The sequence below is a fragment of the Caretta caretta genome, chromosome 1, assembly GCF_965140235.1.
Source record: "Caretta caretta isolate rCarCar2 chromosome 1, rCarCar1.hap1, whole genome shotgun sequence".
Taxonomy (NCBI): Eukaryota; Metazoa; Chordata; order Testudines; family Cheloniidae; genus Caretta; species Caretta caretta.
In genome coordinates, this window is record NC_134206.1 from 187,535,916 (window position 1) to 187,562,494 (window position 26,579).

The following is a 26,579-nucleotide window of genomic DNA, read 5'->3' on the forward strand; positions in this document are numbered from 1 at the left end:
AGCGATGGGTGAACCACAGGCTCAGGGAGGCTAGCACACAGCCTGGCCCTCCCCTTCTGCCCAAGCCCCCGCCCCCCCTTCTCCTGCCAAAGCCCAGAGGCTCCTGCCAAAGGCCACCAGCCCACTTCCCCCAGCCCAAGAGCGCTGGCAGCCGGGGCCTGAGCCCCAGTGCCCCCAGCCCCACCAAGCACAGGGCAGGAAACCTCAGCGCCTCCAGTCCTGGAGCACCAGGTGCCATGGCCCCAGCACCCTCAGCCCTGGAGCCCTGGGTGGCGCAGCCCCAGTGCCCGGGGGCACCCCAGTGCTGGACAACCTCAGCCACCCCAAGTCCTGGACACAGGCCGGCTGCCCCAGCCCCCACACACTTCCCGAAAGAGGAGCAGCCTGCCTGGGCTGGGGCCAAGAGGGAAGTGGTAAGCAGGAGGGGGCCTCGGGGTGGAGTGTGGGCATGGCCACACGGGGTTGTTTGGGGAGGCATAGCCTTCCCCCACCTACAATATGTGCCTCCTATGGCTATAGCTCTGGGATAATCAGATTTTGGCTTTCTCAGAGCATTCTAAAGGTGAAAAGGAAACCTCAATCATTTGGGGATTTTTCTTGTCCCCCTCCCCTTGGGTGGCTCGGTTTTTCTGATTGAGTGTTCCTTGCTTACAAGAAGAACAGGGGAGCCTGAGTCTCAGCAACAGCTTAGGACTCTCTCCAACTCATGATTTGGGTAGGGGAAGCAGCTCTCTTCACCATGCTTTCAAAACTTACTCAGCATCATGGGTAAGATAACTGTAGTTTTTTTAGGTGATTTATGAAAGCAGACTGGGATTGGGCTGGGTGGGCGGGGAAGATGGAATGAGAAACAGACAAGATGACCTACCCTTTTACTTTTACCTGGTTCTTCTCTTGCTGAGTATGTGTTTGCAGTTCATTAGCCTGTTTCTGCTGCTAAAATGAATACACCTGGAATATTTTAAACTAGGGGGAATTGCAGGTCTTTGTCTCTTTCCCCTGTTCTCTTCAGCAGTTCCTGTGTGCTTATTTTGTTGGAAGCAGCAGTGCTTTCGTCCTTCAAGCACCTTGTGCTGCATTGCAGCTGAGCACTCCATAGATGACTTAATCTCTGCACTTTACCTCAGTGTGAGGCTCAGTAGCTCCAAATCAGCTTCTCTGCATAGCCTGCCTCCTGGCTCATGTTCCCTCCCTGGTGTTTCTCTAAAAGGGTTCCTCCCAAAACTGATGTTCCTCCCTCCGGGCTCTGTCTGTGCAGACAGTATACATAGGAAATGCTGCAATCTAACAGGTCTGATTCCCACAGCTTCCCTCAGTCTTTTCACAGAAGTGCTCTGAAATGGGGAATGGCCATTTTAACAGCCTCTGAGATGTTGTATTATGTATGAAAAGTGTCAGCTGGGGCAAAATTGTGTCTAATTCCTTCGGCTGAGTAATTGAAGTAGGAATAGTTCAAACTGTGTTTCATCCACATTTCTGTTCCCTTCTAAATCTGTCGTTTTTCCTGACTTGCTTCCTCAGGAGCAAGAAGAGGAGGAGATGGAAGCAGAGGAACAGGAAGAGAATTGTCAGCTTGATCAGGAGAAGATGAAGATCACAGAGGGGGGAAATATGGTGAGCAAAAGGCCTACACAGTCTGATAGGCCTACACATAAAGAACAAAAGGTAGAAGAGTAATGTTGTCTTGTGGTTAATACCTGGGACTGGAAGAAAGGGCATCTGGATTCTATTCCCAGCTCTACCACAGATTCTGTGATATTGGGCAAGTCACTTAATCTCCCTGTGCATTGGAGAGGATACTTGCCAAGCTCACAGAGGAATTGAGGCTTAATTTACTGCCTGAAATTCTTGAGTTTTAAAGTACTTTATACAAGCAAAATGTTGTTGAGCTGTTCAGTTTTAAAATGATGATTGTGCATGAACTCATGTAATTCTGTATACATCTGTCCTGTGGTCTGGGTGACATAGTGAGCTTTTACATGATGCATTTTACATCAGGCCACTTAGTTGCCTAAATATGGTTTAATACTCTAATTTTTGGCACCTTTAAAAAAAAATGTGGCTGTATTTTCTAGAGGTTTGCCCTGTCTTGTTTCAAATGATGGGGCTTTTGCCACTTCCTTTAGCAAGCTAATTTGCCTTCTAATAAACAATTACTGATAGTCAGCCTAAATTTGCCTTTTATCCCTTTCATCATTTTACACTCATTCATACCGTTGGGTCCAGATTAGATCATTCCTTTCCCTTCTTGTTGGTGCTTATGATTATAAGATCTAACACTCATCCTCCTTTTGCTGTCACTTTCATTTTTTAATGTTCCTCTTTCCTGTCATTCTGGACATTTCATACAGCTCTAGTTTTAAAAGACTCACCTGACTCTGGATTTTGTTACAAATTTGAAACTCAGGCTAGGCCCTGTAGGGGAGGAATGGTGTCTAGTGGGGAATGGGTAATTGGTTTTACCTATCATCTCTATTAAAGATCTTGAAGGAGTAAACAGCATGTTCATGAAACTTGATGTCAAAGAGTACATCTCCTCTATAGCATCCTCTGCTGGGCAGCGATGGCTCTGCAGCACCCTGCCTCAGTTTCCCCTTCACAGATTCCCAGGAATAATCCATAGAGGCATATGTCCAATAACCACACCTCTTCTTGGCGACTGGGTTATTAGCATAAAATAAACCCAAAGTGAAGTCTATCCTCACCCCTTCATTCCCTGTGGAGAGGTGTGATGGGGAGGTTCCAAACTCATCTTGGGACAAGAAACTCTCAGTCCTCTCCAGCCACTTGCCTCATAGGGGTGGAGGGGAGTGAGCTCCAGGAAGGAGCTGGAAACAATCTTTCTTCTTCTGTCCATGAGACTCCTACTGCTATCCCCCTGTGGATGGGTTGGGTGATTCCCCACACCGAGCACTCTGGGGCAGGTGTGTTGCAAATACTAGAGAAAATAGAAGTATTCAAGGGGGAAAACAAAAGTTAAATAGCTCTTGGGAGGGGAGAATAACCAAAACTGCAGTATTCAATGGGAGGGAGAAACCTGGAGAACAGAAAGGCCTAAAGAGCCATAAAGTGAGAAGCAAATAATACATAAATTTGGAATATAATGTGGTAGCAGAATAGGCCAGTGCAATGATAAATGTTTGACACACACACACACACACAAAAGTGGCACAGATTGAGAAGGCAATAATCCCTCTGTCTCTGATGCAAGTGCATCAGGAATACTGCAGTCAGTTCTGGTTCCCATAGGCCACGCTCATCCTGACCTGGGGCCAGTTCAGCACCCTGAGGTCTTCCCTAACTTGTCACCTGGCTGCAATTGCCCGGGTGGCTTCCAGCATGCAGAATAACTAGGGCACTCCAACCATTCCCTTTTCTGCCTTCACACAGCCTGCCCCAAAACATCCCTTGCACAGAGGGGTGCTGTCGAGGTTTCCACAGAGGGTTTCCCATGCCAGGGATACTCATGGGGCAGGGGGCTTTAAAGCCCACCTTTATTGGCTCAGCTTGTGCAACAGAGCAGAATCCAGTCCGTGATTACCAGAAAGGTATCAAGGAATTAGAGTTCAGAGGAAAGCAACAAAAATGTTCACAGATCTGGTGGGCCTTGACCAAGGGAAGATAAAAAGTGCCACTTTGGAGGAGAGACAATTTTTTACAAGTATTTGAAGGGTACAAACACGGAGGAGGCAGAGGAATTATTTAGGGAGGCACAGGGGAGTATTTCTAGGAGTTATGAGATGAAAAAAGGGAGAAATTTAGTATGAATATCAGAAAAGACATTCTGAGATACCTACTAGGATGTAGAATAATGTCCCAAGGGAAATGGTAGGGGTACCATCGCTTGGAACACTTATAACTACACTGAACGGTGCACTATTGTTCTGTAGGGAGCAATCTTGCTCTGGCAGAGGGATAGACTAGACATGACAGATCTGTTTCACTTCCAGCTTTAAATAATTCTATGACAGACTCATGAACCTTTCAAAGGTTCTTGGGCCTACTTATGATTTCACCATTCACACTTGTCACAGGGTTTGATACAAGACCAGGTGAAATTCAATGGTTTCCACTAACTTCATGTTGAGAATTTAGGTTTGTTGGAAACCAAAACCCAGTTGGGAAGAGGGAGTGGTTAATAACTCTAAGGGTGAAAGGGAGGAAATTGTTCATACAAAATAGAACCTCATTCTGTCCCTCTTCCACTTATTTTCTTGCTTGTCTCCTGCATCAGATACATGATGCTAGTGATGTCTTGTGCAGGCACAGTATGAGGATCCTACCCACAGTGTTGGAAGGACTTTTTATTCTGCCTCTGCTCCTTGCCCTGTGACTGAATGGTTGGATTGTTGCAGGCCAACAGGCACTGAGTAGGAATTCTTGTTTCAGATGCTGATGACCTTCGATGAGGTGGCTTTGCATTTCTGTGAGGCAGAGTGGGGCCTCTTGGATGAAGAGCAGAGGGAAATCTACAAGGAAGTCATGCAGGAAAATTATGAGACTCTGATCTCCCTGGGTACGACTCTCGTACATATAAGAAGCTGTGCAGTCTCGGAAGTGTCTATGGTCAGCTTCTGCTCAGTGTCCTTCCCTGCCTCCTTAGAATTAGAAGATCAGTCCCTGTGGTGCCCAGAACCAATGCAAGAAGAGACCATCCTCGCCATACCAATTCTCTTTCAAAGGAGGATTCTGAAATACAGCAGTGGAGCTAATTCCCAGAGCTTTCTATTGGGATAGAATAGTTTGTACCTATACCCTCATACTCTCACCATTGTATTACGTACTAAGACTGGCTTTGTCTTTGCAAGAGGGAAAACTCCTGTGGGAAGAGCCCTAGGGCTCATTCTTGAACACAAAACCAGAGTTTCTATGCAGGCTTAGAAATGGATAAGTAATTTAATTTTTACACTGTGTCAGTTGTCTTATTTTCCTGTGTGTAGAGATCCCTGATTCTCCTTCAGAGATTACAACACATCTCCCAACAGTTACTAACTCTTCCAACAGGACTCATGACAATGTTCTCTTTATTTGGATTATACCCTTGCTTCTAGTAAAACAACGTGGGCTTATAAAAATCATGACCATTCTTTGTGACAAGCACTCAAACATTAGCCAGCTGTTAACACATCTTTTCCAATGACCAGGATTTCCAATTCCCAAGCCTGAGATGATAGCCCAGCTGGAAAGAGGGGAAGAGCCATTTCTCCCAGATCTCCAGCACTCTGAGGAAATGGAGATCCTGATGGTCGACTGCACAGGTGAGGCAACGAGTGAAATAAAAAGCTGGGATTCTAATAATAATGTATCTGCTCTCTTTCATCTTGTTAGCTGATGTGCGATGGCTGAGTCTGTGTCCTGTTGTCCATGTGCAATAGCAAAAAGAAAATGTCATGATTCTTACCCTGAATCATGGAAACAAACCTGATCATCAGTTTCATTATATAGTCACAATATCAAGTTCTATGCATACACCATTTCTAATGAAAAAAAACAACAGCTTAACTTCTCTATTAGAAGAGAGAATGCGTTGATTCTCCATGGTGGTCATGGATGGCAGCAGGATAGGTATCTCAAAGTGGTAAAGAAAAAAAAAAAGAAATGAATAAAAAATAAAGGGGGTGGGTGAACAGTTAGCTAGTTTTGGTCTTCTGAGGAAAAAAAGCTGCTGCCCCACTACCACATCCTCTGATCTATAGCAGAATCTTATTTGTTATATCTTTGTGCAAGAGTCCTTGAATCTTTAGCCCAGAATTTAACCATTGTTCCCTTCACAGAGTTGATTAAACTGCATAAGTAAACACTGTTTGCAGAACTATCCATTTCAGATTCTCTTTATGCTCTCTCCATATCCCATTATCTCTTTCCCCTTGGCTGCTTACTCCTTCTCAGGGTCCCTCTGTCTCTTGTCTCTTCCCCCTCACTCCTCTTCTCTCCTCCCAAAGAACCACAGACTTAAGTTACATTTCTTAAACAAGAACCACAGATAGGTGTGAACTGGGTTTGGAGGTGAACGAGGGAGCATTCTTGCCACTTCCTGCAGTGCACCTTAGGAGTCATTTTGTACAGTTCTGCCTTTGTTTTGCTGTCTCTTCATCATTCTTCCTCTTTCTTGTTTCCTCTGCTTTCCCTTGTCTCCTGATCTCCATAGCACTCTGGCGCAATCTGATTTATGCTATTTATCCCCTTCAAACCTAGAACCCAATTCTAGCTCCTACAACCCTTTCTTGAAAAGGCCTGAGTGATATCTAGACCCCCTCCTCTACAACCCTGATCCATTCCGATCCCTCTCCTACCCATTTCCAGACCCCCAAAAATCCCTGTATTGGCCAGGCTTCTTAATCCACTCTCCTCCATCCTGCACACAGAACCTTAACCCTTGCCAGATGCCCTACAACCTTCTCACAGGAAGGCCTGGTAGCTAGGCCTCCTTCACCACAAACCTAATCCATTCCCTGTCCCACCCATCCACAGGTCTCAAAAGTTTCATCTGTCCACCCTGCAAGCCTTTGGAGAGAGAGATTCTTCTTCCATTTGCAAATCACCCTAACGATTGGGTTGAACTTTGAAGATTTTCTCTAAGGAAACAGCATAGGAGATTCAGGGTGGGATCCACTAAGAGACTTAGGGGTTGTAATGCTGAGTGTCACAGCACCTAACTTTTAGGCGCCTAGAAAAAAATACAGGAACAACACTGTGATCCACATAGCCTGAATTAGGCACCTTGGTTCCCTGTACAATGAAGGAAGAGAGCTAGACGCCTAAGAATGCGATCCACAAAAGCTAGCAAGTTAGGTGTGGACTCGCCTAACCTAGCCAAAGGGAAATGCTGACCAGAGGAGTGTGTACTAAGCTCCATCTTTCTCAGAGACACCTAAGTCCAGGCAGCAGGGAGGCACCTATATGTGCTTAGTGATCCACAAACAGGAACCAGCCACCTAGAGTCAATTCGATTAGGCGCCTAAGCTGCTTCTTGAGGGAATGCATTAGGCTCCTGCCTTGCTCCACACAAAATGGCCAGGGGAGGAGGCGGTGGTGGTGCCCACCTTACAACTTTTAGCTCAGTGATCAGAGCACTCACTGGGGATGTGGGAGACCTAGGTTTAGTTCTCCCTCCTCAGGCAGGCCGGGGGGGAGAAAATTTGAACAGGAATCTCCTACCTCAGGAAAGTGCTCTAACCACTTGGCTATGGGATATTCTGCTGTAGGGCTCTCTCAGTCTCTCTTGTGGAAGCTGTTCCACTGTGAACAAATAATTAAAGTGACTGGAGCAGGGGCCCTGGACCCAGTGTCTCCCACCTACCGGTGGGTGCCCTAATACTGGTCTACAGAGTCATTTCACTCTCTCCGGCCCCAATGACTGGGTCCAAAGTTCAGGAGCCGCTTGTCCAGTTTGCTTCAAACTTGGTAGAAAACTTCTACCTCAATTGCTGATCAAACCTCCTAATTTTGAGGCCAGTTTGACTTTTTTGTGAATTCTTGGGCTGGATGCCAAAATTGAGCTAATGATGGAAACCCAGTTTCTGCTTTCTCTATAGAGATTGCCATCACTCCCTAACAGCACTGAAAACTGATTCCATAACAAATTGCTTCTGGCTGTCACCCCTCCCAAATTCATGCTTTGCAGACTGTGAATTGTGCATTCACACAGGCACAGAGAACAAGTAGTGGGGAGTCAGGCAGCAACAGGACACCTCTCATTTATGTGTGGTGGGAATGGAGTGGAAGAAAGGTGCTGATTTTTTTTTTTTTAAGCAGCTGAAGACAGAGAGCACTTAACATTCAGACCTGTCCCACACTGCTGCAGTGTGGTGCACATGTGGTCATTTGTCAGTGGGGTTTTTTGGTTTTGGGCGGCTTTTTTGCACTCAGGGAAGGAAGGAAGAGGATAAGGAGTAGTACCTCGGATCCAGAAAACAAGGTGATGGTTTTCGTAGACATTCGCTGTATTAGAAAAGGGACGTCACATCACAGGATGGACGGATTATGAATTGTCCGTTGTGAGATAAACTAATTTACAAACAGGCTCCCATAGCGGTACCATGCATAGAATGTATCTGTCAATAAGTAGGCATCATACGCCATCCTTAACGCAGCACACTGCCCCTGGCATGGAGGATAAGTTCACCAATGGCTACTAGTCAAGATGGTCAGTGATGCAGCTCCATGCTCTGGGTGTCCCTAAGCCTCTGACTGCCAGATGCTAGGACTGGATGGATCCTGTGATAATTACCCTCTTCTTCTTCATTCCTTCTGAAGCACCTGGCATTGGCTACTGTCAGAAGACCAGATACTGGGCTAGATAGGCCATTGGTCTGACCCAGTATGGCTGTTCGTAAGACAATTTCCAGATTCTGCTCCCAACCTGGGTCTGGGCTTTGTCACCTAACTCAAATCTATGACAAGCCTCAGCCTAAACTTCATTGCTGAGCTACACGGTCCTTAGGGTTTCCATCCAGGACCATCTGCTTTCTAGTTCCCTTTCTCTAAAGAACTATTTCAATCTACTGTTCACATTAATAACCTAGGCAGAGTCAATGAGTTTACCTGCTACAATGATTCAGTAGAATTTTAGCACTTGTGTGCAGAGTTCTAATACCCACTAATAGGGTGAGCCAAGAGGAGAGAGCCCTGCTAATAATACTGTGCAGGGGCAGTTTATGGGAATGCATATGAAAGGGAGCACACACCTCCTGTCCAGCTGCCATTCAGTGCTGCATGGTACTCAGAAGTTATCCGTCATGGCTTTCCTCCAATTCTATCTGATTTTTAGCAAAAAAAACCTCCTCTTTTACTTGTGTGATTATTCAGATAGCAGGGGAAGGAGGGGCGGCGAAGAGGGAGATTTTAATGGGAGCAACTGCCACTCCAAGCCTTTCCCCAAAAAGGGAGAAAAATATTCTGGTCTCAGCCTTGGGATGATAGTGCTGGGGAGCCCAAATTACACAAAAATAATGCAAGGCAACTTCCTTTTGTGTCGTCCAAATGTCCAGAAACAATCAAAACCAGGAACAGTCTCACTGGGATTGCAGTCTCTGTCAGTGGCATAGACCTCAGTTCAGGGCACGCGATTTATTCCCCAGTTACTACTCTTCCCCAGACTGGCTTAGGGTGTGGGGGAAACTACAAATCTGCTAGTCTTCCTTCCTAGGACTCCTTCTCCCCCCAGAGTTCTCTGCTTCTGGCTTACTGGTTTTGCCTCACTCAGACACAGCTGTCAGTTCCTCCTCTAAGCAGCTGAATGAATTCCAATTCTGGGAGCTCAGGTAACCTCCTTTCTGCCCAGTAAAGGGGCTTAATCTCTCTTCCTGATTCCCTCAGGGACAGGTACATATACTTTGTCACAGGGATATGGAAGCTGATCTGATCCCTTGTCCCTTCTGAGGGCCAGGGTATTCATCTCTGGATATCTTTAATGTATTCATAGTTCTCTGGATTTGTGAAGAAATCTTTTTGCAGTTTCCTCTTTCCAATGTTCCCTTTCTCTCAAGCATGGGGATTTAATCATCTCTGTCTTCTCCTTTTATTGCAGGAAACTATGGGATTGTGCAGGAAGGTCCTGATGAAGACATAGAGCAGCCTAGAACATTATCAGGCAGCAGATCCAAAGGGAATATTTCCCAGAGTCCTGAGGAGAGAGACACCTCTGATGGTCAGCACATCTGTGGAGAAGACAGGCTGACCACCTGCACTGACTGTGGGAAGAGCTTCAGGCGGAGCTCATACCTCGCTGCACATAAGAGAATCCACACAGAGGAGAGACCCTTCCAATGCGCTGAGTGTGGGAAAAGATTCACCGCCAGATCAACCTGCAACCAGCACCAGAGAACCCACACCAGGGAGCCGCCCTACAGCTGCAAAGTGTGCGGGAAAAGCTTCGGCTTCAGATCGGCACCCAGCAAACACTTGAGAACCCAGACAGGGGACAGGCCATGCAAATGCACGGAGTCTGGGAAGAGCTTCAGAGACAGCTCCGCCGTCGTCGAGCACCAGAGGATGCACAGTGGGGAGCAGCCCTACACGTGCAGAGAGTGCGGGAAACGCTTCCAGCGGAGGTCGCACGTCACTAAACACCAGAGAATCCACACAAGAGAAAAATCCTATATATGTGAAGAGTGCGGGAAAGGGTTCACAGAGAGTTCATACCTTACTAACCATCAGAGAATCCACACAAGGGAGAGACCCTTCACATGCAGGGTATGCGAGAAACGCTTCAATCAGAGCTCCACTCTCTTCAAACTTCAGAGGACCCACACGGGGGAGAGACCCTTGACATGCACCAAATGTGGGAAGGGCTTCCGTGGGAGCTCAGCCCTTACTCAGCATCTGAGAATCCGCACGGGAGAGAGACTCTATGCCTGCAGGCTTTGCAAGAAGAGCTTCAGTTGGAGTTCACATCGCATTGCACATCAGAGGATCCACACGGGGGAAGAGACTCTTCCCATGCGCTGAGTGTGGGAAAAGGTTTGCAGAGAGTTCCACGTTCATGCAGCACCAGAGAACCCACACTGGGGAGCGGCCCTACAGTTGCAAAGAGTGCAGGAAGAGCTTCAGGTTCAGCTCCACACTCACCAAACACCGGAGAACTCACACAGGAGACAGGCTGTGCAAACGCACCCAGGGCAGGAAGAGCTTGAGAGATGCCTCCTTCCCCATGGAACACCAGAGAATCCACACCAGGGAGTTGCTCTTCACATGTGCTGACTGTGGGAAGAGGTTCACCAGCAGATCAATGTTCATGCAGCACCAGAGAACCCACACTGGGGATATGCCCTACAGGTGCAACGAGTGTAGGAAAGAGTTCGCTGACAGATCACACTTTACTAATCACCAGAGAATCCACACAGGAGAGAGACCCTACCTGTGTGCCGACTGCAGCAAGAGCTTCAATCACAGCTTCACTCTCCTGAAACATAGCAGAATTCACACAGGGAAGAGACCCTTCATATGGAGGAAGGGCTTCAGCCAGAGCTCAACGCTTATTCAGCATTGCAGAATGCACACAGGAGAGAGACCTTTCACTTGCAGAGTGTGCAAGAAAAGCTTCAGTCAGAGCTCGAACCTTGCTGCACATCAGAAAATCTACACTGGGGAGAGACCCTTCCAATGAGCTGAGTGTGGGATAGGCTTCAGTGGGAGCTCAACACTTACTCAGCATCTGAGAATGCACACGGGAGAGAGACCCTACGCCTGCAGAGTGTGCAAGAAGAGCTTCAGTCAGCGCTTACATCTCGCTGCACATCAGAGAATCCATACGGGGGAGAGACCCTTCACATGCACTGAGTGTGGAAAAAGGTTCACCAACAGATCAACATTCAGTCAGCACCAGAGAATCCATACTGGAGAGAGGCCCTACCACTGTGAAGAGTGTGGGAAAAGCTTCAGATTCAGCGCAACACTCACCAAACACCTGAGAACCCACATAAGGGACAGGACGTACAAACACACTGTGGGTGGGACAAGTTTTATCCTTAAACAATAAACGCTCCCCTCCCCACCCAGTTCTGCTTCATTCAGTAGGAAGACCAATGGTGAGAACCTCTGGGGTTATGAAACCTTACAGTGCCTAAACATTTTTTTTGAGTTCTTTGTAGTGAGCCTGTACTAAAAATGAAACTTCTTTGGTTTCAGGTCAGACCATTTTATTTTTAATTTGGAGTAAACCATCCAAACATATGCTAAGGGGTAAGGCACAGGTCTCAGAATATTGAAAATATTCCAACTTTTCTTAAAAATGCATTTTTGTCTGGTGTGTGATCCATGAGGAAAGATGTGTTGGCATCTGGCTTGCAGATAGGCTTCCTCCAAATCCAAAATAACTGAGACTGATCTCAAACCTTGGGCCAGATCATAACCTATGCATGGGAAAATGTGAAAATAAAACACTTCCTGGCAGGAGGGCAGCAAAGGTTCAGGCTACAAATTCCCAAGCACATGCTGCAACTTAGGGTATGTCTACACTACCTGCCAGATCGGTGGGCAGCGATCGATCCAGCGGGGGTCGATTTCTTGAGCCTAGTCTAGACACGATAAATTGACCCCCGAGCACTCTCCCATCGATTCCTGTACTCCACCGCCGCGAGAGGCGCAGACGGAGTCGACGGAGGAAGACACCACAGTGAGTAGGTCTAAGTAGGTCTATGTTATTCACATAGCTGAAGTTGTGTAACTTAGATCTATTCTTCCCCCGCTCCGAGTGTAGACCAGGGCTAAGTGACTTTATGAGGTAAAGCTGTGTGTGCTGAAAGGCTGAGATATTTTAAATTAATCTTGTCAGGTTTACTAAAATGGTTGTAGCTGACCTTTTATTCATTCTTTCAGAGAAAGGAAAGGGAGAGGGTCAGAAGAGCTAAAAGCTGAGTAAAGATAGCCAGCACTTGTGGTTCCTCTTTCACAAGCTGAACAAGCTGCTCAGATCGTGAGGAAGAAAGACCATAATCTCAAGCAATGGATGTTTATTAAACTTTTGTCTTTCTGCATAACTACTTGCTGTGACCAGTATCTTCTTAGTTTACAGTAACATGGTTTTCCATAATGACAGGTTTCAGAGTAGCAGCCATGTTAGTCTGTATCCGCAAAAAGAAAAGGATTACTTGTGGCACCTTATAGATTAACAAATTTATGTGATCATAAGCTTTTGTGAGCTACAGCTCACTTCATCGGATGCACCGATCAAGTGAGCTGTAGCTCACGAAAGCTTATGCTCAAATAAATTTGTTAGTCTCTAAGGTGCCACAAGTACTCCTTTTCTTTTTATGGTTTTCCATATTTCCTATGCGGTTTGCCTTTAAACATTATAAATAGCATTAGTACTCACCATAACTCAGTGTATGACATCTGGGAGAAACAGGAAAGGATATGCTTTTCCAATATCTGTGAAGAGAAATAGAGGTTAACTCTGCTAACAACAGTCCAGAAAGGCCAGCACCCTAAGGGTATGTCTACACTACGAAATTAGGTCAAATTTATAGAAGTTGTTTTTTTAGAAATCGTTTTTATATAGTCAATTGTGTGTGTCCCATACAAAATGCTCCAAGTGCATTAACTCGGCGGAGTGCTTCCATAGTACCGAGGCTAGCGTTGACTTCCGGAGTATTGGGGAAGGGTAGCTATCCCACAGTTCCCGCAGTCTCTGCTGCCCATTGGAATTCTGGGTTGAGATCCCAATGCCTCGTGGGGCAAAAAACGTTGTTGCGGGTGGTTCTGGGTACATGTTGTCAGGCCCTCCCTCCCTCCCTCTGTGAAAGCAACAGCAGACAATCGTTTCGCGCCTTTTTTCCTGGGTTACCCGTGCAGACGCCATACCACGGCAAGCATTGAGCCCGCTCAGATCACTTTAGCAATTAGGAGCGCGTTAAACACCACGCGCATTATCCAGCAGTATATGCAACACCAGAACCTAGCAAAGCGAAACCAGGCGAGTAGGGGACATCAGCGCGGTGACGAGAGCGATGAGGACACAGACACAGACTTCTCTCAAAGCACGGGCCCTGGCAATGCGGGCATCATGGTGCTAATGGGGAAGGTTCATGCAATGGAATGCTGATTCTGGGCCCGGGGAACAAGCACAGACTGGTGGGACCGCATAGTGTTGCAGGTCTGGGACGATTCCCAGTGGCTGCGAAACTTTCGCATGCGTAAGGGCACTTTCATGGAACTTTGTGACTTGCTTTTCCCTGCCCTGAAGCACCAGAATACCAAGATGAGAGCAGCCCTCACAGTTGAGAAGCGAGTGGTAATAGCCCTGTGGAAGCTTGCAACGCCAGACAGCTACCGATCAGTTGGGAATCAATTTGGAGGGGCAAATCTACTGTGGGGGCTGCTGTGATGCAAGTAGCCAACGCAATCAAAGATCTGCTGATATCAAGGGTAGTTACCCTGGGAAATGTGCAGGTCATAATGGATGGCTTTGCTGCAATGGGATTCCCTAACTGTGGTGGGGCCATAGACAGAACCCATATCCCTATCTTGGCACTGGAGCACGAAGCTGGCGAGTACATAAACCACAAGGGGTACTTTTCAATAGTGCTGCAAGCACTTGTGGATCACAAGGGACGTTTCACCAACATCAATGTGGAATGGCTGGGAAAGGTACATGATGCTTGCATCTTCAAGAACTCTGGGGTCTGTTTCAAAAGCTGCAGGAAGGGACTTTATTCCCAGACCAGAAAATAACCGTTGGGGATGTTGAAATGCCTATAGTTATCCTTGGGGACCCAGCCTACCCCGTAATGCCATGGCTCATGAAGCCATACACAGGCAGCCTGGACAGTAGTCAGGAGCTGTTCAACTACAGGCTAAGCAAGTGCAGAATGGTGGTAGAATGTGCATTTGGACATTTAAAAGCGCGCTGGTGCAGTTTACTGACTCGGTTAGACCTCCGCTAAACCAATATTCCCACGGTTATTGCTGCTTGCTGTGCGCTCCACAATCTCTGTGAGAGTAAGGGGGAGATGTTTATGGCGGAGTGGGAGATTGAGGCAAATCGCCTGGCCGCTGGTTACACGCAGCCAGACACCAGGGCGGATAGAAGAGCACAGGAGGGCACGGTGCGCATCAGAGAAGCTTTGAAAACCAGTTTCATGACTGGCCAGGCTACAGTGTGAAAGTTCTGTTTGTTTCTCCTTGATGAACCCCCCCACGCCCCCCAGCCCTTGGTTCACTCTACTTCCCTGTAAGCTAAGGAGGGAAGGACAAGGCCACACAGCACTTTAAAAGTTTGAAACTTTAAAACTTATTGAATGCCAGCCTTCTGTTGCTTGGGCAATCCTCTGGAGTGGAGTGGCTAGAGGCCCCCCCACCACGTTCTTGGGCGTCTGGATGAGGAGGCTATGCAACTTGGGGAGGAGGGTGGTTGGTTACACAGGGGCTGTAGCAGCGGTCTATGCTCCAGCTGCCTTTCCTGCAGCTCAACCATATGCTGGAGCATATTAGTTTGATCCTCCAGCAGCCTCAGCATTGAATGCTGCCTCCTCTCATCACGCTGCTGCCACCTTTCAGCTTCAGCCCTCTCTTCAGCCCACCACCTCTCCTCGCGTTCATTTTATGCTTTCCTGCACTCTGACATTGTCTGCCTCCATGCATTCGTCTGTGCTCTCTCAGTGTGGGAGGACAGCATGAGGTCCGAGAATATTTCATCGCGAGTGCGGTTTTTTTTTTTTTACCTTCTAATCTTCACTAGCCTCTGGGAAGGAGAAAATCCTGTGATCCTTGAAACACATGCAGCTGGTGGAGAAAAAAAAAGACAGTGGCATTTAAAAAGACACATTTTATAGAACAATGGGTACACTTTCACAGTAAACCTTGTTGTTAACATTACATACATAGCACGTGTGCTTTCGTTCCAAGGTTGCATTTTGCCTTCCCCCACCACATGGCTAGCCGCTTCCCCTCTCCCCATGGCTAACAGCAGGGAACATTTCTGTTCAGCCACAGGCAAACAGCCCACCAGGAACGGGCACCTCTGAATGTCCCCTTAAGAAAAGCACTCTATTTCAACCAGGTGACCATGAATGATATCACTCTCCTGAGGATAACACAGAGAAATAAAGAATGGATGTTGTTTGAACGCCAGCAAACATACACTGCAATGCTTTGTTCTACAATGATTCCCTAGTACGTGCTACTGGCCTGGAGTGGTAAAGTGTCCTACCATGGTGGACAGAATAAGGCTACCCTCCCCAGAAACCTTTTGCAAAGGCTTTGGGAGTACATCCAGGAGAGCCACGAATGCCAGGGCAAATTAATCATCAAACATGCTTGCTTTTAAACCATGTATACTATTTTAAAAGGTATACTCACCAGAGGTCCCTTCTCTGCCTGACGGGTCCGGGAGGCAGCCTTGGGTGGGTTCGGGGGGTACTGACTCCAGGTCCAGGGTGAGAAACAGTTCCTGGCTGTCGGGAAAACCGGTTTCTCCACTTGCTTGCTGTGAGCTATCTTCCTCGTCCCCAAAACCTGCTTCCGTGTTGCCTCCATCTCAATTGAAGGAGTCAAACAACACGGCTGGGGTAGTGGTGGCTGAACCCCCTAAAATGGCATGCAGCTCATCATAGAAGCAGCATGTTTGGGGCTCTGACCCGGAGCGGCCGTTTGCCTCTCTGGTTTTCTGGTAGGCCTGCCTCAGCTCCTTAAGTTTCACGTGGCACTGCTTCGGTCCCTGTTATGGCCTCTGTCCTTCATGCGCTGGGAGATTTTGACAAATGTTTTGGCATTTCGAAAACTGGAACGGAGTTCTGATAGCACGGATTCCGCTCCCCATACAGAGATCAGATCCCGTACCTCCCGTTCGGTCCATGCTGGAGCTCTTTTGCGATTCTGGGACTCCATCATGGTCACCTCTGCTGATGAGCTCTGCATTCACCTGCAGCTTGCCACGCTGGCCAAACAGGAAATTGAAATTCAAAAGTTCGTGGGCCTTTTCCTGTCTACCTGGCCAGTGCATCTGAGTTGAGAGTGCTGTCCAGAGCGGTCAAAATGGAGCACTCTGGGATAGCTCCCGGAGGCCAATACCGTCTCATTGCGTCCACAGTACCCCAAATTCGACCCAGCAAGGCCGATTTCAATGCTAATCCCTAAATTGGGGGTGGAGTAAGAAAATCAATTTTAAGAGCCCTTTAAGTTGAAAAAAAGGGCTTCATCGTGTGGACGGGTGCAGGGTTAAATCGATTTAACGCTGCTAAATTCGACCTCAACTCCTAGTGTAGACCAGGGCTAAGAATTGATGGAGGTAAAGGGAGTATTTATTGAAGGAAACGTAGAGGCAGCAGAACCTAGATTTATTCATGAACATAACACACACATTTTATGCAATTCAATCTCTTTAACCCACCTCCTAGAAAAGTTACTTCATCTGAAGTTTTTTTTTCCTGTATCAGCTAAATCATAGCATAGGCGCTGAGTTTCTAATCTGCTGGGGAGTGCTCCCCGCCCCGGCTCTGCCCAGGCCCTGCCCCCACTCAACTCCTTCCCCCAGGTCCCCACCCCTACCCTGCTGCTTCCCACCCCTGCTCTGCCCCTGCCCCGCCTCTTCCCACCCCCGCCCTGCCCCCTCCCCCAAGTACGCTACATCCTCGCTCCTCCCTCTCCCCTCCCCAGCGCCTCCAGATGCTGCAGAACAGCTGATCCATGGTAGGTGCTGGGAGGGATGGGGAGGCACTGATCGGTGGTGCCTGCCAGGGGGCTGGACACGCTGGAGGGAGGGGAGGTTCTGATAGGGAGACTGTTGGTGGGTGCTCAGCACCCACCATTTTTCCCCATGGGCGCACCAGCCCTGGAGCACCCACGGAGTCAGCGCCTATGAATCACAAGGATATATATTGTATAAACACCAATTTTTGATAATTTGAGTTATGTAGTTGATTATATGGTAGTTAATCTATAAAAACAATGTTTTTTTTAAAGTTTATTTCTTCCAAACTTATCCCTTTGAAGTTCTGGGGGATGTTGTGAGGCTTAAAATTTGTAAAAGCTCTAGCGGAGCTCAGCTAAAGGCACTACAAGCATAAAAATATTATCTTCTGCAATGTTTTTCCTTCAAATAATAATTTTGGACAATTTAAAGGGACCTTAAAGCAATGAACATAATACTGCCTAATCTCCAGATTCCCAATCCCCTGTTCCAACTTTCTAGACATGCTGCTTTCTTTCAAATATGCCTTTCACACAACCTATTCCTTAAATACTAAAAATGCCTGGGCCCAAAAGTGATCAAAGTCCCACCCTACCTCCCTGGGGGTGGGTATCGGGGAGAAGTGCACAGAAAGGAAAGGGGCTTAAGTGAGAGAAAGAGAGGGAGACTGGACTTTGTGACAGAGTCATGCTGGAGAGACCAGGTGGGTGAGGTAATGTCTTGTATTGGACCAATTTATGTTGGTGAAAGAGACAAGCTTTTGTGCTTACACTTACATTTCCCAGAGCTGAAGAAGAGCTCTGTGTAAGCTTGAAAGCTTGTCTCTCTCACCAGCAGAAGTTGGCCCAATAAAAGATATTACCTCACCCACCTTGTCTCTCTAATACCCTGGGACTGACATAGCAACAACACTGCATACATACAAAGTCCTATTGCACAGGGAGGGCAATGAAGCCGCTTGCTATCCTATGTGGGGTGATTATCAGCACCTAAAAAGAAAAGGAGTACTTGTGGCACCTTAGAGACTAACAAATTTATTTGAGCATAAACTTTCATGGGCTACAGCTCACTATCACTCTGTAAAACATCAAGAGCTGATTGCAGAAATGGGTGTTGCTGACTGGCTGCAGGGGGTTTTTTTTTGAGACAGACCAAAAAGCCTATGTCCCAGACAGCTTACAGTCTAGACCCAAAATGTTTTTAAAAATCACAAAATTGCCTTAAAAAATCATGTTTTTAAAGAAGTTTGGGGGTTATATGTTTCCCTTGGGATTTTTGAGCCTTTACGATGTATTCAGGTTATACACTCAAGCTCTCCTCCACAATCATGAGGGCTGATGTTATTAGGCCCACATATCTATTCAGGGGACACCATCACAGGGCCTAATAACATCAGCCACGCTATCAGAGGCTCGTTCACCTGCACATCCACCAATGTGATATATGCCATCATGTGCCAGCAATGCCCCTCTGCCATGTACATTGGTCAAACTGGACAGTCTCTACGTAAAAGAATAAATGGACACAAATCAGATGTCAAGAATTATAACATTCATAAACCAGTCGGAGAACACTTCAATCTCTCTGGTCACGCAATCACAGACATGAAGGTCGCTATCTTAAAACAAAAAAACTTCAAATCCAGACTCCAGCGAGAAACTGCTGAATTGGAATTCATTTGCAAATTGGATACTATTAATTTAGGCTTAAATAGAGACTGGGAGCGGCTAAGTCATTATGCAAGGTAGCCTGTTTCCTCTTGTTTTTTCCTACCCCCCCCCCCCCCCCAGATGTTCTGGTTTAACTTGGATTTAAACTTGGAGAGTGGTCAGTTTGGATGAGCTATTACCAGCAGGAGAGTGAGTTTGTGTGTGTATGGGGGTGGGGGGGATGTGAGAAAACCTGGATTTGTGCAGGAAATAGCCCAACTTGATTATCATGCACATTGTGTAAAGAGTTGTCACTTTGGATGGGCTATCACCAGCAGGAGAGTGAATTTGTGGGGGGGTGGAGGGTGAGAAAACCTGGATTTGTGCTCGAAATGGCCCAACCTGATGATCACTTTAGATAAGCTATTACCAGCAGGACAGTGGGGTGGGAGGAGGTATTGTTTCATATTCTCTGTGTATATATAAAGTCTGCTGCAGTTTCCACGGTATGCATCCGATGAAGTGAGCTGTAGCTCACGAAAGCTCATGCTCAAATAAATTGGTTAGTCTCTAAGGTGCCACAAGTCCTCCTTTTCTTTTTGTGAATACAGACTAACAGGGCTGTTACTCTGAAACCTGTCAAAGAAATGTGTTCGTCTCTAAGGTGCCACAAGACCTCCCGTTCTTTTTGCAAATACAGACTAACAGGGCTGCTACTCTGAAACCTTGCAAGGAAGGGCTTCTGCCACCATCGTGTTTCCACGCCGGGCACGGGCTGGACATTCAGTAGCGTGTCTGGGGGTGTGTGTCCCCCCACACACACACACACTTTGCTAAGATGGCTGCTGCGGCTGGCCCCCGCTACGTCCCGGATCATGCTCCCGCTAACATGCATGGAGCAGCGGCTGCCATGGTGCGAGGTGCCTGGCTCCCAGCAGCTCTGACACCTGGCCGTGCCCAGCCGGGTAGGATCCCTGGAGAGGTCCCCGCCTTCAGCAGCGCGGAGTAGCCGCTCGCCCCGCAGGCTCCGCCCAGGAAGCGTCCTTTGCCCTCCCCGGTGCCCAGGCAGGAAGCTGCAATCTGGGGGGTGAGTGGGGAGCTCTGCCCGGCTGAAGCGCCGCCTCTCTCCGGGAGGAGAGCCCGGGGCTGGAGGCTGCAACCCCTGCCCGCGTTTTTCTTGCAGGTAGGTCAAACGGGGCTGTGGAAGCGGAGCTGCAGGTGTGCGGGGGGGAGGCGTGCAGGCGTCTGCTCCCGGGGCGGGGGGCGGCGGGGTCCGGCGGGGTCCGGCAGCCCGGGCGGGCAGCGTTCAACAGCCCGCCGCAAAAACAATCGCTCGGGGCTTCGAAGCCACGTGACTGCTAGCAAAGGCACTGACTGTGTTTTCAGGATGGGACTTCTGCGAGAGCGGCACAGAGAGCCGCAAACTGGCCCTGCCCCTGGGGCCCCTTCCAGAGTGGGAATGCATCCGGCACCCAGCTGAAAAAATGAGGGACGTTTCTCTTTCCCCCCACTCCTACCTGAACCAATGTTTCCTTAGAGACCAGACTCCCTTTTCCCTTTCAGCTCCTGCTCCTTTCCATTTATTACTCTTCCTCCACGGTGCTCCCCAGGGATGCCACCCTATTTCTGCACTCCTTTCCTGTGGCACAGACCAGGAGTGTGACGCTCAATTCTTGCACCCCCTTTTGACGTTTTCCATTAGCTTTTCCTGTCCCCACTTCCTCCTGCAGCCACCCACCTTCACACAGCTTGTCCCCCTTCCCCAGGAATCATCTGTCCTCCTGCCCCTTTGCAGATTTCCGTTTGAACCCCTGCTCCATGTTTTTTATCTCACTAGCACTCCAGCTGGCAGCCCTCCCCGTCCTTGTCCCCCTCTCCAGACACACCCCAGCAGTTCCCCATTCATACACCACCATCCGGCCACAATACAGCAGTCTCCCTCTATTACTGCACCCTTTTCTGGTCGAGCAACATGGTCTAGCAGCCCCACAATCCTCTTATTCTTGCATTCTATCCCCCTAGCATTTTCCAGCCGGCCACTTGCACCCCATTCTTTCAGCATCTCACCCTAGGATCCTCTAGCACTACACCTGACATAGCAAACTGCTGCTTGTATGTTCCACTGTCCCCACTCAGCTGATGGGGGAATTGCAATTCTGGAATGCCTGGTACCCCCTGCTTCAACCCCTTGCTGGATTATAGCCTCCCACCCTTACAAAACCATGTGGGTTCGTTCTGCAAGCAGCATGGAGCTAGAGGATCTAGAGATATCAGCTTGCTGTGTAAATGAGGCTGAATCCCCTAGTAGCCAGTAATGGGGGCCAGAATGAAAAGGGGTCTGTCTGCTGGTGCAGAGTCCAGCCCTGTGTAAGCTTGTCTCTCTCACCAACAGAAGGTGGTCCAATAAAAGATATTACCTCGCTCACTTAGTCTCCCAAAGATAGGAGTAATACTTGCCAGGCAGGCTTGTGCTATTGAAGTAGATATATTCTTCCCTGTGGCAAAAATCTCTTACCATTGGGAGCAGAAAGTGATCATTATTCAGTGCTGGGGAAAAATATACACAGTATAATTGGATTGCTTCCTCAAAATCTAATCTTTGCCCAGTAGTCCCCAGGGTTCACAGTGTGGAGAATGGAAGCATTGCGCTCTCCATTCTCCTGCAGGAACAGATTCCAGGAGCCTAAGGGATAGAAGATGTCTTGCTGAAAACATGGAACTCCGCACCAGAGTAATCCCTATAAACCAAAAATATCTTGGCTGAGCCATAAAAATTACATGTAGCTGAGTGGAATTAAAAGCAAAATGATAAACATTTATTAAAACTCCAACTATGAGCATGGGTGAAGGGTTACAGACTCTTACCCTCTCCTTGGTCTGCTGGCTCAGGACAGAATGAAAACACCCCTAGAATATTGACAGGTTTCAGAGTAGCAGCTGTGTTAGTCTGTATCCGTAAAAAGAAAAGGAGGACTTGTGGCACCTTAGAGACTAACCAATTTATTTGAGCATGAGCTTTCGTGAGCTACAGCTCACTTCATCAGAATATGCTTGCCAGTGGCACACAAGAATTCTAAAGCAAGGGGGGAACGGGGGAGCCATAGGATTCACTTATCTTTGCCTCCTCTGAAGAGAGACTTCATTCTCTTTGCCTGTTCCAGGCTGGCCACTTTAGTTTTACTGTGGATCTCTGCTACTGCTGCAGCACAGTTGAAGGTTGAGTATGAGGGGAAGCCCCTCTCTGCTGCTGCCTGATTGCTTATATTTTCATGCATGGTATTTCCATTGTAAGCTTATATACTCGTTAATATCCAATAATACGGCCTCCGAATACAAGTATTGCCTGGATGTTGGGATGTTTGCCCATCCCTAACGAATATATTTTAGCAATCCCAGCAGTTACAGCCTTTGGGTCCAGCCAGTAGTGGAGCTGTATCAAGGTAACCTGCTAGTGTAGACAAGACCTTGGTCACTTCTGGTTAAAGCAGGGGTAAATTGCACTGGCACAAATTGCAGATTATAGTGGTTCTGCCTGTCTACACTTGGGGTTGCTCTGATGCAGCTATGCTGTTGGGAAAGTCACCGATGGCTGACATCCCCAGTGTAGACCAGCCCTCGGAACCAAAAGGGCCATTGAAAGTGATCTCCCCTTCCGATCCTTCACATACCCATATTGGACATATGCTAGAATAGTGTTTCATAGTGCTTGGAGTTGCCAAGAGCAGTGTAGAGCACCCTACATCTAATGGGGGCAGTTGCTGCCTGCCTGTTGAGTTCCTGTAGAACTTAAAAAGTTTCTTGTGCATCTGGTATTTAAGGGAATGTAACACAATGTGGAGATCTACTTATAGCCTGAAACAACTGGTCTGCAATTTTGCTAATCCAAGGCATTAAAAAAAAATTGAGTTGGGTCCCCCAAATCATTATTTATTTTTAAATAAATAATTTTGGGGTTCTTTTTACTTTCCTCGTTTTTGAGCCTTTAGGGTTCAAGTTTTCAAGCTTTTATTTGCAACCATTAGGGGGAGAAATGTTTAACAAAAGCTTGAGATTCTCATGTAATCACAGGACTCAAGAAACTGGTGCTTTAAGAAAAACACCAATCTGAGGATGTTACCTGTCCTGTTCATCTTGATGGCTTATTAGATCTGCAACTTGTATCCTACTAACATGTATGCACTTAACATGCCAGTAATGCCACTTTCCCAACCATTGTTGATGAGTGAATGGGCACAAGTGGGGGAAGTAGCCCATCACCTGTAAGCACTTGTTCACGCTGTGGGCTTGTCTTCCCTTGAGTTCTTACCTCCAGTTAGTTGATTGCAAATTGACTTGAAGTCACGAACACCTTTATGAAGACTTGTCTGGAAGCTCTCAATCATCTGTGGTTTCCCTGGGGATCAGCCTAGAGTAAAGAATAAACATATAGCCGGGAACAAACATCTGAAAAGTATACACACTGGCCTTTACCAAAGTGTTAATGACCTAGCATTAATTAACAAACTGTTAACTTGAGGTGAAAATTCTAGTGCAGCCAGAGCCTAGGAGATACTTAAGAGTGGTAGCAAACGCTTTTTAAAAATACTACTGTAGACAGGGCAAGTTTTAGTTTTAACACGTTAGTTGGTCGTGGTGAACCGTAGGACTGCCCACTCCTCCCTTTGGTTTTCTTCCTTCCCCATCCTCCTTTCTCTCTCTGTGACTTTTGAGGTTTTCCCCCTTCCCTTTTTCTTGCCATTGTGTCTCATCTGTTCTTCTCTGCAGCAACTCCCAGTTCCGGTGCCCCTCCTCCTCCTCTCACTACCTCTTGCTACTTAGCAGTGGGATTGTCCTTGGAGCAGCAAATACTGAATGGAGAATGCTTGTTTTAGGTACCGTTGGCATTTTATGCTGTGGTTGTGCTGTCCAAAGACCTAGCAGGGCTTTATGGCAAAGGGCTGATGGAACTCAACAGGGATGACATGCAGGAGAACTACCAGAATCTCATCTCACTAGGTAAGGAGTCACTTTTTTTATGAGCATCTCTGAAGTGATTTCATTTGCTTCAGCACAAGGTTCTTTCCTGGGGGATTTAGACCCTTTAATCCTGAGAACCTGGGTGTGACTCTCCCTGCCCATTTAGAAGGATTTTCAGAAGTGCAGTTGACAGCCCACTCCTGTCCTTGTCTCTCACACCTGAGCATACAAACGTTGCTGGAATTTCCTGGGTTTGCAACACACCTCTACCCGGGACTGTCACCAACTTAAAAAAGGGATTCGGGGGAGTCTCTTGTTGGCTTTCTATATAATATCATTCTCCCATTAAGAGGGATCCTTGAATCTCCTACACGGATAAAATACATCTACCATCAGAACCGTTATTCCCCGAATTGTATGCTGGAACACTTTCCCAGCCATTCAGGGGATTCATCCCTTCCAGACTCTGCTCTGCTCCCTCCCCTCCCCATTAGAGCAGCTGGGATTAAAAACATCTTTTGTGACAAGCATTGGTTGAATATTTAACAAGCCATGATGTTTTCTTTCTCATGAGCAGGTTTTCCAATTCCTAAATGTGGCATGGCCTCCCAAATGGAACAAGGCAAAGAACTATCTGACCCAGGTCACCAGGCTCTCAAGGAAACGGAGCTCTTGACATACACCCACACAGGTGAGGATAAGCTGAACCAACTTGGAAACACTCAATGAGTGAAGTAAAAGAAGTTGGAATTCCAATAGCAACTGTCAGCTCATGGTTCTGCCTCATGTCATCTTGTTCCGTTTTGTCATTAGTTTTCTTACATTGTAACCAGTTCTCCTATCTCCTGGGCAAATATCAAGGATGGCTTTCTGCCCTTCCTGACTCACTTCTGCTAGTATTGTCTACCCTCACCTGTACGCTGAGTGTTAAGAAGAGTTGTGGAAGCTGAATTCATCCCCTCCACTCTTATTTGGGAAAGACCTGGCTTCTGACCTTCAGCAGTAGTCACGAGTCCTTTGCAAATCCTCTTCCCAGGGCTTCCTTTCTCCCAAGCACAGAGAATAACCATGTCTGGAATAATCTTATCTTTGCCAGGAGATCACAGTGGACAGGAGGAGATTCCTCAGCAGGAAGATTCTGCAAGCATGGAACTGCAGCGGGTGTTTTCAGTGAGATCCGGAGGAGACATATCCCATGGTCCGGACCTGGGAAAAGCCCATGTGAGTCAGCACAACTCAGCAATGCTACAGAGAGAGGACCCTTCAGAGAGGAAACAAACTGAATCCACTCATGGTGAACAAGACCTCCAGGAGCAAGGAGAGGACATTGTCCCCCGACGAACACCCCGATCAGAGAGACCAACCATATGTTCTGAATGCGGGAAGGGCTTCAGTCGAAGCATACACCTGATCCAGCATCAGAGAATGCACACGGGGGAGAGACCCTTCAAATGCACGGAGTGCGGGAAAGGCTTCAGCCAGAGCTCACACCTTATTCAGCACCGGAGAATCCACACGGGCCAGAAGCCCTACACATGTCATGAGTGTGGGAAGAGCTTCAGCCAGAGCTCCAACCTTATTAAACATCAGAGGATCCACACAGGGCACAAGCCCTATGTATGCACTGAGTGCGGGAAGATCTTCAGTGACAGCTCCACATGTATAAAACACCAGAGAATGCACACGGGAGAGAAGCCATACAAATGTCCCGAGTGTGGCAAAAATTTTAGCCAGCGCTCACACCTCATCCAGCACCAGAGGATCCACAACGGCGTCAAGCCCTATACGTGCATGGAGTGTGGGAAGAGCTTTGGCCAGAGCTCCGATCTGATCAACCACAGCAGGACCCACACCGGGGAGAAACCCTACAAATGCACTGAGTGTGGGAAGTGCTTCAGTGGGAACTCCAATCTGATCAAACACCAGCGGATCCACACGGGAGAGAATCCCTACCACTGTGCTCAGTGCGGGAAGTGCTTCCGCTTCCAGCCACAGCTAGTGCGGCACCAGAAACACCATGCACAGTAGGGACCACCACTGCTGGGAAGAAGGGGAATACGGCCCTGCCTGTAGGGAGTAGCTAGCTGAGCATTGCAGTGTGATGTTGGGGAGGGAGCACATCCTTAGTGTGATGATGGTTCTATCCATTGTTTGGGAGTGGGTATGAAGCACCACAACAGGAAGAAACTGGGAAGAGTTAAATATTCAGGGGAATCATGGCCTTTTATTTTTAGTAGTGATAAGGGTAAAACGTGGATCAAATCATAACACTTTCTCCATACATTAATCAGGCTTTGGCATTCTTGCCAGACTTCACCCAGGCCTTGTGGCTCCCTTCAGAACCTAAGCTCCTGTTTCCCACTTTCTGGTGCTTTTTTTAGATTAGTTCCTATTGATTATATTTATTTAACCCCACTTCCCCTACCCCACATTGTGATGGTACTTGGGCCATATCCTTGGAACTGTATTTGCTGAATAAGTGGTAGTGAAATCAATGCGTCTGTGACAAATATGCTGCTGTTTGACAACTTAGTCCATAAGAGCAAGTCAATTAACATCCTAATAGACACTTTTGTCAGAAAGGTGCTTGCTCAAGTGCCCTTGTGGGTGGCACTTTATGAACATTATAAAGGTGTAATCAGTATGTAGGATGAATTTGTTTTAACTGCAGTCTGCTAATTGACAATTTGGTGAACAGAAGGAGGATGACATGCATTTGAAAAAAAAATTAAACTATTTGTTTAACTTTAATTTTAAACGAAATGTGTTCTTAAACTTTAATATGAATTTTAATTTCATAATTCTGTGTTTTTTTTTTCCCCTTGAATAAACCACCTTAACTTAAA

The 26,579-nt window shown here is 47.3% G+C and overlaps 1 long non-coding RNA gene and 1 pseudogene across 1 annotated transcript in view; one reads left to right on the forward strand and one right to left on the reverse strand.

The window, feature by feature from the left end:
* LOC142068557 (uncharacterized) overlaps positions 1 to 15,223 on the reverse strand; it is a 44,200-nt gene extending 28,977 nt beyond the window's left edge. Inside the window, exons 1-2 of the long non-coding RNA XR_012664395.1 lie at positions 15,162 to 15,223; positions 12,815 to 12,870 (exon numbers count right to left, since the gene is read on the reverse strand). This is a non-coding gene — a long non-coding RNA (uncharacterized LOC142068557). The remainder of the gene's footprint in view (positions 1 to 12,814; positions 12,871 to 15,161) is intronic.
* LOC125644878 (uncharacterized) lies at positions 1,183 to 26,579 on the forward strand (annotated as a pseudogene).